At 44.5% G+C, this 18,617-nt stretch overlaps 1 protein-coding gene across 7 annotated transcripts in view; it reads right to left on the reverse strand.

Moving 5' to 3' along the window:
• MICAL2 (microtubule associated monooxygenase, calponin and LIM domain containing 2) overlaps positions 1 to 18,324 on the reverse strand; it is a 121,869-nt gene extending 103,545 nt beyond the window's left edge. For all 7 annotated transcript variants that reach the window (XR_011684300.1, XM_071456596.1, XM_071456595.1 and 4 more), the window contains exon 1: positions 18,232 to 18,324. The gene's annotated coding sequence lies outside the window, so the exon portion shown is untranslated. The remainder of the gene's footprint in view (positions 1 to 18,231) is intronic.
• Positions 18,325 to 18,617: the final 293 nt, after the last annotated feature.

The following is an 18,617-nucleotide window of genomic DNA, read 5'->3' on the forward strand; positions in this document are numbered from 1 at the left end:
CATGTGCACAAGAGCACTAAGGCTTGGCACTGGATATTTTAGATTCGTTCACAGGAAGCAGAAAATAAAATGACCTATCTGTAGGGTTTTATCTGCCACAACAGAGACTGAGTCACATTCCACACATTTTAAAGCTGGAAGCTTTAAAAATAGTCGGTTTGTTTCTTGATGTTACCAATCTGAGCTTTGCTGAGGGACTGCACTAAGACAAGGACAAGTAAAGCGAGATCAGCCCCATGAGGCAGACAGCAGCTTGCGTGTGTCCCCACTCACAGAAACACACGGTGCTGGCAGGGGTAAAGAGTGGGGGCTGCCCCAGGGGCCACATGTGCACCCCCAGGGATGGGGCTCAGACCTCTGCTGGCCCCAAGGACACAGCACTTGCCAGCTTTCAGATAAATCCCACAGAGAACTGGCAGCCACAGAGCTCACACTGTTCTGCTGCCTGCACAAGAAGTCCTGTCCTGTAAACATCTGTAAACTAAAACCCTCAAGATACTCATTTTGCAAAGCAAAGGCACAGATTTTTCAAATGAACGACAATACATAATTTTGTATGCAGCTTGTATGCAGCTTACAAACTACTCATCTACTTATCAGTAATACCATAATTTCTGAAGAATGAATTTTAAAGCAATGTTGTTGTAGCTACACCAGTGGAAACTATAACTCTAAACCTTCAAGTCCAATGGTTTCAAGGAGAAATGTCTTTAGCTCAATTCTTATTCTGTGCAGGTTACAGTAAGTACTTAAAAAAATTTTTTTACAGGCCTGCTAAAAGCTCTGCTGCAAAGTCCCAAGTTTCCATATAATCTACATCTTCAAAGGTAACTGTAGATGATTCTACCACAGTCATTGGGGGTTAATGCTATGCATAAATAAGATATTAAAATCTGACTCTTGTTTAGACTGGTTATGAGGAAGAACTTTTTTCAGCTCTGTTGTAGTAGATGAGAAACACAATATAAACAACAGTAGAAAGTTTATGCTGATGTTTTCCTAGGTTAGGATCACAAGAACGAAGGAGACAGTATACCAGAAGGGCAACATCAGCCTGCCTCTTAAGAAAAAGAAAGCATACTCTTAAGAAAAAGCACCTGTTATTTAAGCTAGAAAGATGGTATGGATGTAGTCTCAGTGAAAACAATTTAAGCTCTTTGAAACTCCTGCCTTTCTTTTTCTAAAGTGACACTTATAATTTCAAGCTCACAAGCTAGAACAGCATAGATAGTAATCACAGAATAGGCAGTGCTGGTTGTCCTTTGATCAGCACAAGATTTTCTACTTTCAATAGGATGTTTGGAACACTGAGCCAGACTAACTTGGAGAACAAGTAATACCCTATCTTCCATTCCCAAAATCACAGCAGCAGGGAGATGGCAGGGCCAGACACACTGAGCAGGGATGGAGGACACAAGAGGATGATGGAGAGGGAACTCTGGCACCACTCCTGCCCAGCTGCCAGTGGGAACTTGAACATCCCACTTCTCTCACAGACCTGTGTCCTCCTCTCTGTTCCTCACCCTCAGGTCACAGGCAAAACTTTGATGGCACAACTGTGACTGTGAGGAAGACAAATAAAAGCATACCCTGTAGCTGGCAGAGCCCTGTCAGCAAAATCCCTGCTATATATAAAGTTATACCAACAAAACTGAGCCACATTCAGCAACAGTTCCTCTACTACAGCATTCCCTTTATGCATGGGGACATAATGACAGAGGTAAATACACCATAAAAGAAAACAAGCACATGAAGCAGTAAAAAGCAGACTCTCTTAGTCAGCAATCACAGAAACGATGCTAGTTTATGGCACTTGGAGAATAGGAATAATGCAGAAGGATGGGGCAGCAAGACAGGCCATGAGCTGACACAGCAACATGACACTGCCAGAGCCCAGGAGGGGCCACCTCCTTGCTGGTGGACCCCAGCAGGGAGCAAGGGACAAAGAGTGCCACCAGTCTGGAATCCTTGAAGCCACCTGATGCCCATATACAGCCTGTCTGTCCCCTCACTGATCTCCCCCAACCCAGAAAGCAAAAAAGAGCAGCAATGCTGCTTCTCTGAGAGCTGGCCAAAAATATCTGCTGGAGACACCAGAAAGTGCCCTCAGAGAACACTGGATGCCAAAGCAAGGCTGTCTTTTGTTTCTCCTCAGGATTTCTGTGAGAAAGGAAATTAATATTTGTTCAGGGTTTTTTGAAGCAAAAATATGAAATTATGGCTGTGCTGAAGCAAACACTCCAGGTTATGTCTTAGGGGAGGAAAAGAACAGCACCAGCATTAGTTTTCATAGATTTGTGCCAAAAGCTCTCAGGAGTGTATTTCAGATCATCTTTCTACACATCGTGGATGTGTAGATCTCTGCTCTCCAGTATGTGTCCCTCTGGTTACTGGGGCTGTGGCAATTACCCAAGAGGAATAAACAGCTGGCACTGGGGCTGCAAGACCCTGAGGGCTCCAGTCCACAGTAATTCGTTTGGCAGAGCTGCCCTCATCTGTAGACATCAGACTTCCAGATCAGTAGCGAGGATTAATCCATTGAAAACACAGACAGGATTGCTTTGCCAATGATCAAAGAAATGAAACGTTCTGGGCAGTATTTCATATGCATACACACACATTTTTAGGAATCAACACATTCCATTTTCCATTACTGTAATTTTATTTTTATTTAACACAAGGTATCACACAGTTCTTCCTGTGTTTTACTGGGGCATTAATGCTATCAATCACACTGAAATCCATGGAAACCACAAAGTTAAAGAATCAAAGATGCCCAAAAGCAGTTTTGAGTTGTAAATGAGGTTTCTTGAGTGCAGCAATGCCAATTCCAAAAAACAAACAATAAAAACCAGCCATTGAATGGCAGTGGACAACTGAGAAGCTGCATCCAGACAAGTCAGCCAGAGGGTGATGGGAAACCAGATTAGGTTAAACACAAGGAGTATTTACATAAAAAGACAAAAACAGAAAGAAAGCTACTGTGTTAGTTTTGTATCTGTTCTATGTTTTTTGTCCTTGTAAACTGGACCCACAGTTACCAGAAGAGATTGGAAAAGACATAGTTTCTGAAAGTAGAAACAGTATTTTTGGAAGAAAATGTGCAGGACAATTTCTACCCTCCCTCTGCCCAGACTTCCCAAAAAAATTAAGAAAAACAAAGTATAAAAAAAACCAAATGAAGATGCCAAGAGAGTTACAAAAACATAATCCATTTCTGCTGCAGAAAAATCCTCCTGGTCAAGCTATAGAATACATCCTGAAATATTAGTTTTGGGACATCCACCAGAAAAAGAAAAAAAAAAGAGATCCGTAGGAGTAATATGCTAGGAAGAAGTCCCATCAAGAAATTAAAAAAAAAAAAAAAACAACTCTGAGGGCAGAACATCATTAACCAGCAACAGGAGGGATGGCAAATGCATCACTGTTTTCACAAGGCAAGCTGAGATACAGTCATGATTACATTATGATTCATTTTCTCCAGCACAGCAAAGTTTACTGGAAGCTGTGAAATACCAAAAAAACCACTTCTTAACCATAATTGTTCATCACACTGCCTAAAGTTTTTTCTCTATGTAAGTTCTATCAGTATTGATGGTCAGAGGTTGCACCTTTCTCTATTGAAGTTTTTATGCAACAATGGCCATTTGCTTCCAGTCATCTCCCAAACTGAATGACCTGTGCTATAATACGTAGATGTTATCATCATGCTCTTCATTAGCCATCCATTCATTTGGAAAACTTACTTTATCATGCACCTGTATTTCACTGCATGTAAGTGGGCAGACATTGCAGAATGCAAGCACTTTTGAAGGGCCAAGGCAAAGGACAATGTGGATTTTTTTCTAAAAGGTTCCTTTTCTCACTGTCATCTAGTCCTAACATTCCTTCTACTGCACAGAAGAGCCAAAATCTCTCAGTGAAAGCATGCATCTGTGGCCAGCATCAACACACATACCTGAAAGGCAACGTGAACAGGGCATTTAAAGCGTTGAGCCTGTGTAAGTGCAGAAACATCACAAGTATGTCACACAGACCCAGGAAGTTTTGAGGCAGCACTGCCACTTCATTCCCATTTATTGCCATGAGGTTATGTGGAGCAGCCACAGCTGACTGGGGATCCTGAAACGCTTCCATGTGTGGCTGCATGGTGCTCACTTGAGCATGGTGTTTTCAGGGCAGAGGAGATAAGAGGCATCACATTTCTCCCTACAGCCACAGGAAGACAGAGCTAAAGCTGCTTTTGGTGCCCCAACTCTCAAAGAGGCTGTAATTTTCAGAAAGGGAAGGGATTAACTGGTTCTGGGTTCACAGAGTGCCCAGTACCCAAGGTGCTGATTAGAACTGGCTTTGTTAGAGAAAACAACAATTGAGGAAGGCAAGTGGTTTGCAGAAAACGTCTTGGGTCAAGTTGGTTTTGCTTTAGCTGATCCCCTGGGCATCACATTCTTCCCTCACTGTGCCTGCTCTGCCAAGAACAGGGACTGGGGAATGGGGATGCTCAGCACACTGGAAGTTTTTATCCAACTGCTGATCAGGAAACCCAGAATCCATTCATCCAGTGTACCAACTGAAGACACCAAAGATGTGTTTCATTATTACAGTTCCTTAATATGCAGTTCAAAGAGCTTTAGTATTCCCCAATTTATAGAGACCAAGAAGGAGAACAGAGAACTGACCTTCAAAAAAAGGATGGAGAGAAAAATGTGTGAATCTAAACTATCCACACATAAGAAATACTTTTTAGTTCTCCACTTAACAAATATCATTTTTTTTAAACATTTTGTTACTGCGCCCAAGACCTTATATTGGCTTGGACTTCATTCTGTTTCTATATTAGTACAGATTTCTCCCTCTCTTCTGCATGCAGGTAAACAGTATTGCTTTTATTTCACTGAAATGTGTAACCAGATCTTTATCTATGCTCCAGTTATCAAGGTTTAGTTTACTAGGAATAAGGAGTTGGCTAATGCCCTAATACTGTATTCCCAGTGTGATTAAATACCAACACAACCAGTGCCCCAAAAGCCATCTGCACAGAACAGGCTTTGTTGCAGTGTCTTTCAAAAGAAGGATATCCTTGGAGCTCACTACATGGGCTCTGAGGTCACAAACACATGAAAACAGCACAAAACCTCAGCTTTTCTACCCAGATAGGGATTTTTTAAATATATTTTACCCTCCCCCAACAATTGCTTGGAACTGCTACTTGGAGTACCAAAGAGAACAAGTCAGTGATATGCTGAATTAAAAAGAGTTTGGGACAGTTGGCACACCAGGTCCAAAAGGAAACAATTTACATACTATGAGCTCACCCACATCAAGGGAAAAAAAAAATTCAGTCAACAGAAAAACTAAATCTCAGGTGAAGATTAAAGGATAATAATATCAGCTCTGGAAACAAAATTTTCAAGAAACAGTGCTTTATTTTGTGTGCAAGTTATACCACAGATAGATACTACTTCGAAGAAAAAGCTCACACCAGTAACCGGAGTAAAAAAACCCAAAAAAACAAAAAACAAAACCAAAAACAAAACAAAAGCTCATATGCCAGGTATTTCCATAATACATTTCTAAATCAGAAAACCTTATGAAAGGAAGTCTGGAAGTGACTGCAACAGTCACTTAGTCAGCCCGTTTCCTTAAGGTACAACATGAGAGGTTTTACCCCTGCCCTCATTCCTGCCAGCGCAGAGCACTGTGAAGCACACGAAGTTCAAATCCTCCAGCACCTCCTGTGTGCAGCACAGGCTATCCCAGGTCAGGCTGGGAACATCCCTGTCCCCTTGGTGCTGCTCCTGGTGCAGCTGGGCAGGGCTCCCAGCCCTCCTGTTCCTACCAAAGCCAGACTGAGCGCAACTTCTCCACTGATGCTATCAACTTCAGGCAATTCCTTCCAAACTGGGCCCATCACAGACCAGTCTGTGCCTGCGGGAAATGGGCTCCTCTCTAGGCAGATTAACCTGCTACCTCAAACTGCCTATTTAAAACCACACACACACAGCTCCAGGGAATATCAGTGACTGGGCTTGGGAGCACATATTCCAGCGCTCCTGCTGCCACTAATGATGTGGAGCCTTCCACAAGAGAAACTTTTCTGCATTTCATTTGATGGTTTATCTGTCCTCCACGATCAGAATTCTGCCTCCCTCCACCATACACAGCAGGGGCTCTTCCACCCCTGCCCTTTGTTGACCACCAGTCCTGCCAGGGAGCACAACCAGTGAGTGCCCTGCCTGGGGGAGCAGCACAAGGTAACACACAGAAAAACCTCAAAAGCCTTGGTAACCAAGGGTTTGCTTACCAGATGCATAAGTCAGTGTCATCCAGAATAGTTTATTCCTAGCTTTCTGTGATTGACAGGACAAGCTATTAGTGCTAGAATCCTGTTTTCTTCATTGGACAAAAGATGCCATAGGTTTGCATAAAAGAAGACTAAAAAAATTGCAAAGAGGTACAAGTTTGTTAAAAATAGGTTAGAAACTGTTGTAAAATAGCTGATAGATCGTTAAGCATGTACTGTTAGTTTGGTTATTATATTGTAAAAGGGGTTAAAAGGGTAGTTATAAGAAATAGGGTACTCAATATACCATATTACACCTTAGTGCACCACCCCCAGCGAAACGAGCCAGCCTGGACAAAACTGTAATAAGGCAATCCAGCACCTTAAACCTTCATGCAAATGAAGGATCCAAACAGAAACCAATCCAAAGGGACAAAAAATAGAATAAAAAGGAGCTTCTGATCCACTGAATGTGTGCCACTCCATCTGGGACATCAGGAAGTTACAAATGTTGAGTTGGCTGCTACAATCCTGCTTATGTCGCCCATTAATATATAAACAGAGTCTAAGGGAGATTGCTAGAAAAAAGTGCAGAAGGCAGCACTTTGTTGGATTCCTAATATCCAGCATATCATATAATTATGAATCAACTTTTGCAGAGCCCATTTCCCCAAGGTGTCTTGGCAGGCAGCGTAGGGCAACACATGAACAGCTCACCTCGGTATTTTCAGGTCAGTGCAGCACCAGGCAGAGAGCACCCTTGCTTTCCAAAAACAGGAGCTGACAGCTTTGCACAGGCCCCTTCCAGCCCAAATTCCTGCTGCTGGGGCAGCTGCACTTAGGTGCTGGCTCCTTTACCTTTCCTGCCAGGGCCACCCTGTCTGGTCCGGCAGCTCTTAGGGCAGAGCTCTGATCATCTCCAGTGGGTTAAAAGGTCAGCTGAGTAAATCTGCTTAAGGCAGAGCCTGGCAGGCAGGGGCAAGGATCACAACAAGGACATCCAGCACAGCCACTGCTGATGTGGCTTCACCACTCCCGGTCTGCAAGTGCTGGAGTGGGAGAGGAAACATCCTGGGCACCTCTGCTCACCTCTGTGGAGTTTAAATCTAAAATAGGTTTGGGCAAAATAAAACCTGAGTCTGGAAGAGGCACTGCATGTACCTGCTACAGCTGCTCAGAAAGGCAGATGTCTGAATTTTGTAGCAGATTAAACAACATGACTGTGGTGTATTGTTAAAAATCAAACCCACCTGCCTTTTCATGCAGAAGCAACATGAAAGGCTCCATCTCAAAGGCAGTCCCTGCACACTAACCCTGACTGGTGCAGCAGTTTGGCTGCCAAACTGCCCTCATGTACCTGCAGCAGGACAGAGGGGTGTCAGGAAAGAGAACTGCTCTGGATCAAAGAGAAAGGGCTCACCTATTTCCATATTATAAATTCTTGACTGGCAATTTGGTCTCTTTTTGTCCAGAGACTTGAAATTTTGCCTTTAAAACACCTGCTGGAAGAACATCCACCCCAATAATGACTCAGTTGACATTTCTTACACACGTGCCCATAAGAGCATAACAAATGTTGTGAGGAACAGTGATGAGGGGGAAGAGGGCAGCCAGCTCTGACAGGCACAGACACTTCGGGCTTTAAATACAATAAATACAACGTCCTTGCACTCCCAGACAGAAGCCCCAGATTTTAGCAACAGCTACCTACACAATTACCAGGCGGTTTTCTCCCCTTTCTTGCCTACATCCTATTTTTCTGAACGCTGCAAGGCTGCACTCACTGGTGCATCTCACAGCTCAAAGCTGACAATTTTACTGCTGGAAGTTTAGTCAACAGTGATAAGAACATAATCTAGAATACAGGCTTAGGGAAGAAAAGAAACAGGTAAAGGTGAAGGCAAAGAAACTGAAAGAGCAATTAAAGTAGAATTTTGGTGGAAGAACCTTTAGCCTAAGTCTCACTGCCACTCTGACATTTTCTGACAGAAGTTCACAACAGCCTTGTGACACTGACCAAAACCTTCAAGTCACAGCATCTCTAGTGAAATTTTCAAACCTGCTATAGCAGCAAAAAGCTCAGCTGCCTCCACTTCTCCCGAGCATTGGCAAGGTTATCATTACAGCGTCAGTGCTGTAAAACAAGCCCAGTCATCTCCAATTGCAGCAGGGAGAGGATGGCTCTGCTGAGAGCAGGGGAGGGACTGCCCCTGCCAGGGTGTGCCCAGTGAAACTTGCCATCAGCACAGCACATGACTAAGCACATAGTGCCCATGCCAATACCCGGCTGAAAGAAAGGGAATTGCTCCTTACCTCCCCCTCCCACGGACCAGTGAGTACAGGAAAGCCAGAGCATTGCAAATGAAGCTTGAGAAACCTTATGAATAATAATATAAAAAAAAAGCCCAACATATCACAAGATGCCAAACAAAAACAACTCTTCACACAGGACAGTGACTACAAATACTCTTTTTAACATTAAACTTTATCAAGTAAGAAATATCAGAAATGTGGATTCCATTGACAAAAATAGAAAGGAAATGCATATACACTTAACAGAGACTCTCCATGTGAATACAGATCTGTTTGGTAATTAAATAATTAATGTAAATTTTACCTTTTTTTGCTTCATTCTAATTGTGTTTCCAATACTAGTTTCTAGTCATGAGGTCCAAAATAATCTATTAGTTTTCATTTTAAATTCCCCAGACCTGGCAGAAAAGAGACAAGCACTCACTGCTCTGCATATTCTTCCTGAAGAAATCAGAATCACCATTATAATCATAGTAGAATCATCAGCCAAAAGGAAGAAAACACTGTTTGACTTCATCTCCTCCTCCAAAATTAAAAGAAACACTTATTTCAGGCCTGTGACTGGCAAAATATCCCAGCTAAATATTTTACAACAGACAAAACCCAAAAGAAATAAAGAAAATTTGGATTCAAAACACAAGGTGCTTCTTAGTATGACAAAGGGGCATTTTTTTTTGTTAGAGGAAGCAGTCATTAAAACTAAATGTAGTGATGGCTTCCATGAACTCACCAGAGGCTCTGATCACAACCTTACACTGCCTCATGAAACCAGCAGGGAAGTTGGGCAAAGTCATTAACTAAGTTGCCTTTGCAGAAGTCCCAGTAACTCTCTCTTGCCCACACTTTCAATATAGTTTGCATGAGAGTTGGCTCACTAGCTGGATAGCAACTGATTAGGGAGAGAGGCAAGGAAAACACTGCCATCCTTTGCTACTTCAGAAGGGCAAATAAAGCTGAAAACTAGTGGTTCACATTCTCTGTTCACTAGAACTATTAAAGCAAAAAAACCCTCTGTTATATCTGCATTAATATTTACCTCTAAATTAATCTTGTGTGCAAATGTAAATCTGCTATACTATGTATGTCATTCCTGGATTCATCTTGGAAATTAATGAACTAGGAGAGACACTCAGATAATTTCACAGCTGGTTTTCAGAAGCCAGTGGCTGTAGTTCTATTGGCTTGAGATTTCAAATGAGCCAAATTGCATCACAGACATGTATCCTATCAAGTTCTGGGTCAGAATCCACAAAACTTTACAACAAAAGGCAGAAGTTTCATACTGACACTGCTCTGCAGAACCACCTGACCATCCTGAAGGATGCATACAGGTGCTGCCTGAGATAAAGCTGAGCCAAGAAACTCTGTCAAACACAGCATTAAGTTATTCATGTGTTTTACTGAGTGTCAGGCAGAACCTTGGACTAACCTCTGTAAGGGAAGAGTATTGTGAACAGCACACAAAAATATCTCACCTTGCTCTGAAACAGCCATATAGCTCTTTTTGGTCTCTATTAATGCCTGATAAACAAAATAATTGGGAGGCATGCTTTGATTCCATAACTGAGTTTCAAGATGCTTCTACACACAAGTTACTAATACCATCAATCATTAAGTCAGGTAGTAGCTGAACAAGTAGCTATAGACAGGTGGTGGTCTATAGCTAAATGCATAAATTGGGCGGTAAGGTGTCAAGTTTCTGCAGTTGTCATGAAATAGCATCAGAAATTCTGCTGGAACCCTCTAAGTGCATGCACTCTGCAATCCTGGAGCCCTCTGCGTGAATATATTCAGCAAACAATCACAACTCCTTCCTCAGTCAAAAAGAAAACAGAGAGAGAAAATAGCATTGCCCTCTGCATTTTTGCATAGGGAAGTGTGAGATAAAAACCTTGTGGCCCTTCTTTTCCACATAAATACACAGAGGTGAATGCTTCACTGTGACTTTTCATTCCCAGGTGGGAAGGAAGCCCAGAGGAAACCCTTCTCTCAGAGTGAGGGTGCAGCACCCAGCTCCCAGCGCCTGACACTGCTCCTGGTGCCTGTGCCAGCATCTCCCAAAGGCACATCTCCCTCCCAGGGCTGCCAGCCCCAGCACTGCCCTGAAGCACAAACCTCACTGCCCGAGGTCAGCACCCTCTGAGCCCCCTCCAGGGGAGAACTGATGCTCCTGGACGAGTAACACTGCTCTGGTCTGTTCTATCTTTAACCTGACATTGATATGTGAAGTAGCCATCAGAATTACTCCACAGAGGATACCAAAGGCAGTCCTTTCCCCACGATGTGCACAAAGCTGGCCTGTTGCACATTAACCTATTTTCCTGTATGCCTATCTAAGCATCCCAACTACAAATAAGATGTGGCTGAGCTGTGGCACTTGTGGTTGAGCCTCCCTGCAGCATGCAGAGCAGCTTTGCAGTAGGTGCTGGGGAGTGCTGTGAAACAGGGGTCTCCTCGAGCCAGGTCTCATCAGCTCTTGGAGATCTATTTCACACCCAAGATAGCTCAGCTACCTTAGAAGGCATAAAATCAGCAGGATGGCTTCTGTGGTAGTGTTGGAAACAAAGAAGTTTTAATAAAAGGCAAAATAACAAAACTCTTTATGAAGAAAAACCAAGCCAAGTGCAAAAAGTTCTTGCTTTTAGTAAAACACCTCACAAAAGCAATTCGTTTCTTTGTTTTTTTTCTAGTAAATTGCTCAAGTAAGACTTTTTAGCTTCTGTCCAATTGGCTATCCTTAAGTTTAAAGTGAAGTCCCCCAAATCCTATAAAGTGTCTTTTCATTTCATTAAAGAAAAAAACTTCTGAGCTCTTTTCTTTTCTTGAAAAGACAAAAGCCAGTTTTGTCACTCCATCAACAAAGAGCCCATTCCTATAGTGCTGTATTAGCCATCACCCCTGTGCTGCAGCTCAGATACCCAGTGCCAGACAGATCCCAGTAGCCAGGACAAGGCCCAGCACACCAGTGAATATTTGCACCTTGTCTCCCTTTCCCTGTGCCACACAGGGTTATTTATACACCATGGCAGGGCAGCATCACACAGTGCTGTGTGCCAGCAGTGCAGGCAACAGATTCAACCCAATCCCTGCTCCTCGACGCTGTCACAAGGAAACAGGTCACAAACAGAGTGATACCTGCTTGGTGCACTGAAAAATGTGTGCTATTCACTTCCAGAAAATAAAATTAACCACCCTAACCCTTCTACTCTCTCATACACAGCCCCCCAACAGAAAGATGGTTTCTTTTGTCTGAACAGGTTCACTGTCATGTATTTAGCTCTCTGCACAAGCTTTGCTCTTCCTAATGCATTTTTGGGACACCTAATGTTGACTTGGTGCAAGGGCAGGGTTTCTGAGAGTAAGTACAGCAAGAGGTATTTGATTACATCCACAAACTCAGTTTTTGAATGCACTAATAGTTCATATTTATGGAGCTTATGTCCAAGCCTTAACCATGTGCATGTTTCTGACATTCAGTCAAGCACATGAATGTTCTGAACACAAATATTGTACACAGGGGTGTCAGCTGTTACTTTTAAAAATCCATGGATAGAAATGGGAGGAACCTACACTCCACATTCACACTCTGTAATCTTAAAAGTGGCTCCAAACTTCAATATTCTTCTGTTCCTACAGCCATGTGATTACTGAAACAATTTCTGAACTGACAGAAACAGTTGGCTGCATTGGTGGCAACCATAGGAATTTGTAGCACTCAGTAAAAGGGGAAAATCAAATACCAAGCAGAAGGCCAGGAGATCAGATCTGAATGAGAACTCGTTCACATAAATTATCCAAGCCCAGATATCACATTCCATCAGAAGTTCTTTGAGTTCACCTAGGATGGAAATGAGACCTGGAGAAGTAAGCTCTTGTGTCAGCATGCTCACTCCTTTACTGCCTCTGCAAGGAGCAAAGCAATGGCAATTCAAGTGCACAAGCAGATCCTGTGTCTGACCCACAGCTGGGGTGAATGATGACATGGGGGTAATTAGCACTGACTGCCTATTTACCACCATGAAGTCAAGCCCAACACAAGCCCATTTTTTCTTCTAATGAGCTCAGTTTACTATTTTAAGTTATTCCACAAGGTGCCATAAAGACAATCAATAAAAACCAGCCTGATAACAAGCATGTACAGCAGGTGAACCTGTATGAAAGGATGTCAAACTATGAATGAGCAGAAACCATAAAGTACCCAGTATCTTGTAAAGTTCTTTAACCAGAGGGTTTCCTCAGCTAGAAAGGGTGTCAGCAGAGAACACTGCATTCCATTCTGAATTCCTCCCTTTGCTTTTAGCAACTGCCTTCAGAGCCTGCACTTGTTTCTGTAAATCTTTCTGTGCTGCTCCCCGTGTGCATGAGTTTAGAGGGCAAGGGTACTGCACATCCCTGACACCACTAACAGATGGGGCTCACCTCAGCCAATAACACAGATTAAGGTCTTTGCAATACACTCTTATCCCATTACACACAAAAAAGAATTCCACTGTCTGCCAAACATGAGTCTTCTCAAAGAGAGGGGAAAATTTGTTTTCTGCTCCACCTTCTGCTTTGCTGTTAACAAAACTGTTCTTTTTTTTTTCTTTTTTTTTTTTCCTCTGGACTCCATCATACATGATTTGCACATCATAGGCCGGGAAAAAAAATCTTGGAAGATTTAAAATCTTCCAATTAGCTATGGGAATCACCTATTCAGGTATGAAAATGACAAAATATGTTATCAGAATCAGGTATTTTAATGTCCTTAGTCTTCTAAAAGTAACACTATATAATAAAAATATCATGGTTCCAATGTTTCACCATCCCCACAGCAAAGAATTTCTTCCTGATAGCTAATCTAATCCTGCCCTCTTTCAGTTTAAAGCCATCACCCCTCATCCTATCACTACCTGCCCCTGTAAAAGGTCCCTCTCCAGCTCTCTTGTACCCTTTTGGTACTGGATGGGTGGTCTAAGGGCTGATGGGTTACCACAGGACTATTTAAAGCTGATTACAAAGCATCCCTGCTTATTCCCAACAAAAATTTTGCATGGCTTAGGAAATTCTATTTTGATGCTTGGCAATGGCAGCAATAGAGAATTAATTATGAACTGTAGCACCCCTTTGGGCATTACTGAAGTCTAAACAGGCAATAAGCTGCAAGCTTAAAAGGTCTGAGAAGGATTTATGGTGGACTAACAGATCCAAAGAAACTGCTTTTGAGGAAGCTAAAACTCCACAATACACAATGCCAGGCCCAGTAATTTTAAAAGCTGAATTGGTAACGTCCCCTTGGCTGAATGCAGAAATTGGAGAAACCGCTGCCATTATTTCTCCAGAGCACAGCAGAGGAGAGGCCAAAGCCAAGAACAAAAGTTTAAATCTAGTCCACGTAATTCCATCACACAATCCATACACCACCTGCCTCACCAGGTTTTGCCATCCCAAATCTAGGGGGCCAAAAGCAAGAAAAAACAAACCCAAGTTTTCTCCTAATTACATCAGTGTTACTGGGACATTGAAATAAGAACAATCAGAATTTAACTAATTATAAGCTACCACAGTAGTGTCTTTCTAATTTCTAAAGAAAGTGTCTTTCAAATTTCTAAATCACCTACCTCTCCTAACACAGAATGGGGTTGCTCTTGTTCCTTTCCCCACACAGTAAACTGCCCACAAAAATGTGGAGGAGATAAATAAAACCTCTGAAAACCCAACAGGGTTATCAACCCAGAGCAGAAAGAAGGCTTGATAGCACACACAGCTCAGAGTTAGGGACAAGTCTGAATTTTTTTCCTTTCATGGAACTAGGAGTCTAAAGATAATTTTGGGTAAGTTTTTACTTGCTTGTAAATGTAACTATGCATACATGAAAGAGTTAGTCATCTTCTCCAGGTCAAAAATAAACACAGCAATTTTCAGAATGTGTCACAATACAATATTAACTGTGTATCTGCACAGTCACTGAATCAGTGGACACTTAATAGCCTTAATTTAGAATACCTATATTTTCCAGAATCAGACTAATGTACCCTGAACTACTTCTGAAAGAGTCAGTTTGCTGTATAAACACCTCTAAAACTGGTCCCAGTGATGAGAAACAAGCAGTGTGCCCTCCCTGCACAGCTGAGCTGCCAGACACAGAGAGGAGGCTGTACTTTTCAAGTTCATGGGCTCCTCACACAGAAAGAGCTCGAACAGGAAAGGTGCAGCCAAGAATTTGCTCACACACAAAACTCACACCCCAAATTCCTATTGTACAGGTACACATCTATTCCAGAGATGCATGCAAGCCAGGCTGCCAGCACAGACACAGAAAGCAACCCCTCAGCCTTTCTGTAGCTCCTTGACTCTGGATCCAACACGTGAGCAAGCTGAGAAAACAGAAGGACCACTGGGAGGCAGATCTCAGTTTCAGATACCTGAAATTGTCTTCATTTCAAGGGAATCAAAACACACCATGCCCTTAAGAAGCAAAGCCTCTTCCACTAGGAGGAGAGAGCTTTTCTGCTGACACCAGGGGAACCAGAGTGAGGCAAAGAAACAGACACAGGTTACCAGGCATTCACAACAAATGTCACAGCCACGTGGGAGAGTCCCAATGGGAAACATATAGCATTTCAAAGTTTTCCCTTTTTTTCCCCTTTTCAAGGTACTAGTTATAAAATACTCGAGCAGTGAGACAGCTGGAGCAGATACAAGGTATGCGCTAAAAGAGGTGAAAGACTTCAAGCATACTCATGAAGAAACTGGGGAGCAATCACCTCTCCTGTTTTCTGGTTTCTTACACTTAAAGAACATCTCCAGCCAAAACATAGGCTCCTCACCTCCACAAGGAATGGGATATCGACAGGAGACTAGAAAACCCTGCTTCAGCATATCTTAATAAAAACAAAACCTTTTCAGATCATCTGTCTAGATTCTAGGCGAAACTGAAGGAAATCTGATCTCCCCACAAACAGCAGCACTGATGTCAGGGATCTGGTAATGCCATACAACTTCAGAGCAACATTGAGGCAATTAACTAAAAACAAGCAAAAAAGAAATTCAGAGTGAAACAGAGACAACTTCCCATTTTTACATGCTTTCCTTTATACTAATTTGTTGAAAAGTCTCCTGATCTTACAGACAGGGCAGGCAAAGTCACATCACTGTGGCAGACCACACGGCAAGAAGAAGTGGAATGAAGAATGCTTCAGTTTCCATGCAGAACTTCATCCCTCCACCACACACATACTCTGAGATGCAGCTGCAATGTTTTTTCCTAGTACCATGAAAAGAACAGCACAAACAAACATCAAACAGTGCTTTAAAAGGTATCAACGCTGGTTGATCAAAGTCCATCGAGGCTGTCAGGTATCAACGCTGCACGTCCATTTAGCACGGGGAAGGACAATTCTGAAGCAACAATGGTGAAAAGGAGAAGTGAACCAAAGGGATGAGCCAAATGCCGTGTCACAAAAGCAGCCTCCCAGCACAGAGACCTGCCCTACAGAGGAACCAAATGTAGGGAAAGGACTGGGAATTCTGCAACCCCAAGCTTTAGGTGAAAAAACCCATGGTGCCGGTGCTGTTAAGGCAGGGTGCCCACTCACATCAGCTGATTTATGAACACTGCTGATGTCTTCAGGTGTGTGTTAATGGTGACCCCATCATGCCAGAGCCCTGCTACTGCCACCGCAGGCTCTGCTATCTGCCCGAGGGGGAGGCAGCAGCGATAAGGAGGAGATGGGGCAAGATTTAAGTCACGGGAGTAAAGTGGCTAATTACTCCTTTGAGCCGCAAGTAAAACGGTTAAAAAGATACATTTTATACTCTAAGGCTTGTATTTTCAAGCAAAGAACTGTAAATTTGTATGTTTTCTCTATTTCTAAAGAAGTAAAACATGACAAAAACGGAGACTATGGTAAGATTCAGGCGGAGTAAGATTTAAGATCAGGGACATGCTGAGAGTTGAGTCAACAGTTTTAATTCTTAAAACCTTTACTGACCTCATAATACACAGAGAAAAAACTGTGTATAGTTAGGAGCAAAAGTCTGTTGCTGCTTCAGTGCAATTTCTCATCCTCCAGAAAGGATAAACCCCACTGTTTTTAGAGAAACACCGGACACCTCAAACTAAGCATAAGTGGGCACACACTCAGAGTGCCTGTGTCAATGATAACAGACATGAATTCCAGTTCGGTTGTCAGCCAGTCTGTTTTCCACCCATATAATGTAATTAGCACCCAAAATAAAGTGGCGAAATGAGGGAAGCAAGATGCCCTCTTTTCTGCCAGATCAAGGCACTTCGTGAGCATCAATTAGATGTTAATGTCCCTGGGAGGCAAGCGTGACAAGTCTTATTAAGCCATTTTAAAGATTAGAACACTGAGTCACAGAGAGATTAAGAACTTCCTCAAAACCAAAAGCAGAGTCAGAGAGGGGGCAGCTACACCCCAGCTGGGACTGGCAGCAGAGGACTGCACTGCTCCACCTTACTGAAAGGTTTAGAGTCTCTACAGAGAAAGAAAGGCAGAAAGAAAGGCAGGGAAAAAAAAAAAAAAAGTTCACGCTGCCATGAAGTTTCCTGTCCATGCCAACATGCCTACATTTTGACCTGCAAGGGACCATCTTTAGATACAAGAATGCAGTTCAATTTCCATGCTCAGATCTCATTTTGGCTGAAGGCACCAACAAGGTTGCCAATTGTGAACAGCTTTTAAAGACGACAGAGACCTCCAGATCTGTTTCAATAAACTTGAGAGAGAACTTAAAGCTTTTTGATACTGGCTCAACCTTACAGGCATAGGGGCAAATAAACGTACAATCACCACTCCACGGGGCAGCTATCTGAATTCAAGTCACATGCTGAATTTAGACATGAAAAACATGAATGTTTTAGAATGAACACGACAAGACAATCGCTATTAATTAATCGCTATTAACAAACACTTCGAAGCGCAAAGAGAAACTCGGCAGATGCCATTCTCAATTAGCCCAAAAGGTGAGCAGAGAAGGATGTTACGCTGATTAACACACTCATTAGGACGCGTCCAAACTAACAGCCCGCTCCAACGTTGTAACACGTTGGGAAAGCGCTCGGCTGCCTTAATCGCAGGCTACTCACAGAGCGAAAAGATTATTTTGACTTCTCCTGCGTGGCCGTCCGAGCCAGCGCGGTGCCACCGTCCGGGAGGGTTCCGGGAGCGCCGCACACGGACCCGCCGGTGGGGCACGGCACGGCTCAGCCCGGCTCGGCACGGCCCGGCTCGGCACGGCCCGGCTCGGCTCGGCACGGCCCGGCTCGGCTCGGCCCGGCACGGCTCGGCTCGGCCCGGCACGGCTCGGCACGGCTCGGCCCGGCACGGCTCGGCACGGCTCGGCCCGGCACGGCTCGGCCCGGCTCGGCTCGGCCCGGCCCGGCACGGCTCGGCTCGGCCCGGCACGGCTCGGCACGGCACAGCCCGGCTCGGCTCGGCTCGGCACGGCTCGGCTCAGCCCGGCACGGCACGGCCCGGCCGGCCCCGAGCGCTGCCGCCCGCGGAGCAGAGCCCGGTTCGGGGCGCTCCCTCCGTCCCTCCCGGCCGCCCACGGAGGGACCCCCGTGCCCGGCGCCAGGCCGTGGGTCCCGCTCCGTGCCCCGCTCCCCTCCCCGCCCAGCCCCACCGCACCTGCTGCGCCTGTCCCGCGGACCCAGCGGCTGCAGCGGCGCCGCCGCTCCTCATGCTGCCGGCACTGCCTCGCCGCGGCTAGCCGGGCTCGGGGCGGGGCCCGCGGCTCGCCCGCCCCAGCCCCGGCCCTGCCCGGCCCCGGCCCCGGGCGAGTCGGGCAGGGTGCGCTGAGCCCCGCGCAACCGGCGCAAGGTGCGCTTCCCCCGCCGTCCCGAGCGGCTACTGCGGCACTGTTTCCGCGGGGCTGTTTCTGGGGGCAGTTTCTGAAGGGCGGTTTCTGAGGGCAGTTTTTGAGGGGCAGTTTCTGGGAGCAGTTTCTGGGGGCAGTTTCCGCGGGGCTGCTTCTGAGGGGCAGTTTCTGAGGGGCAGTTTCTGGGGGCAGTTTC

The sequence above is a fragment of the Agelaius tricolor genome, unplaced genomic scaffold, assembly GCF_023055355.1.
Source record: "Agelaius tricolor isolate 1412-34295 unplaced genomic scaffold, bAgeTri1.0.p SCAF_62, whole genome shotgun sequence".
Lineage (NCBI taxonomy): Eukaryota > Metazoa > Chordata > Aves > Passeriformes > Icteridae > Agelaius > Agelaius tricolor.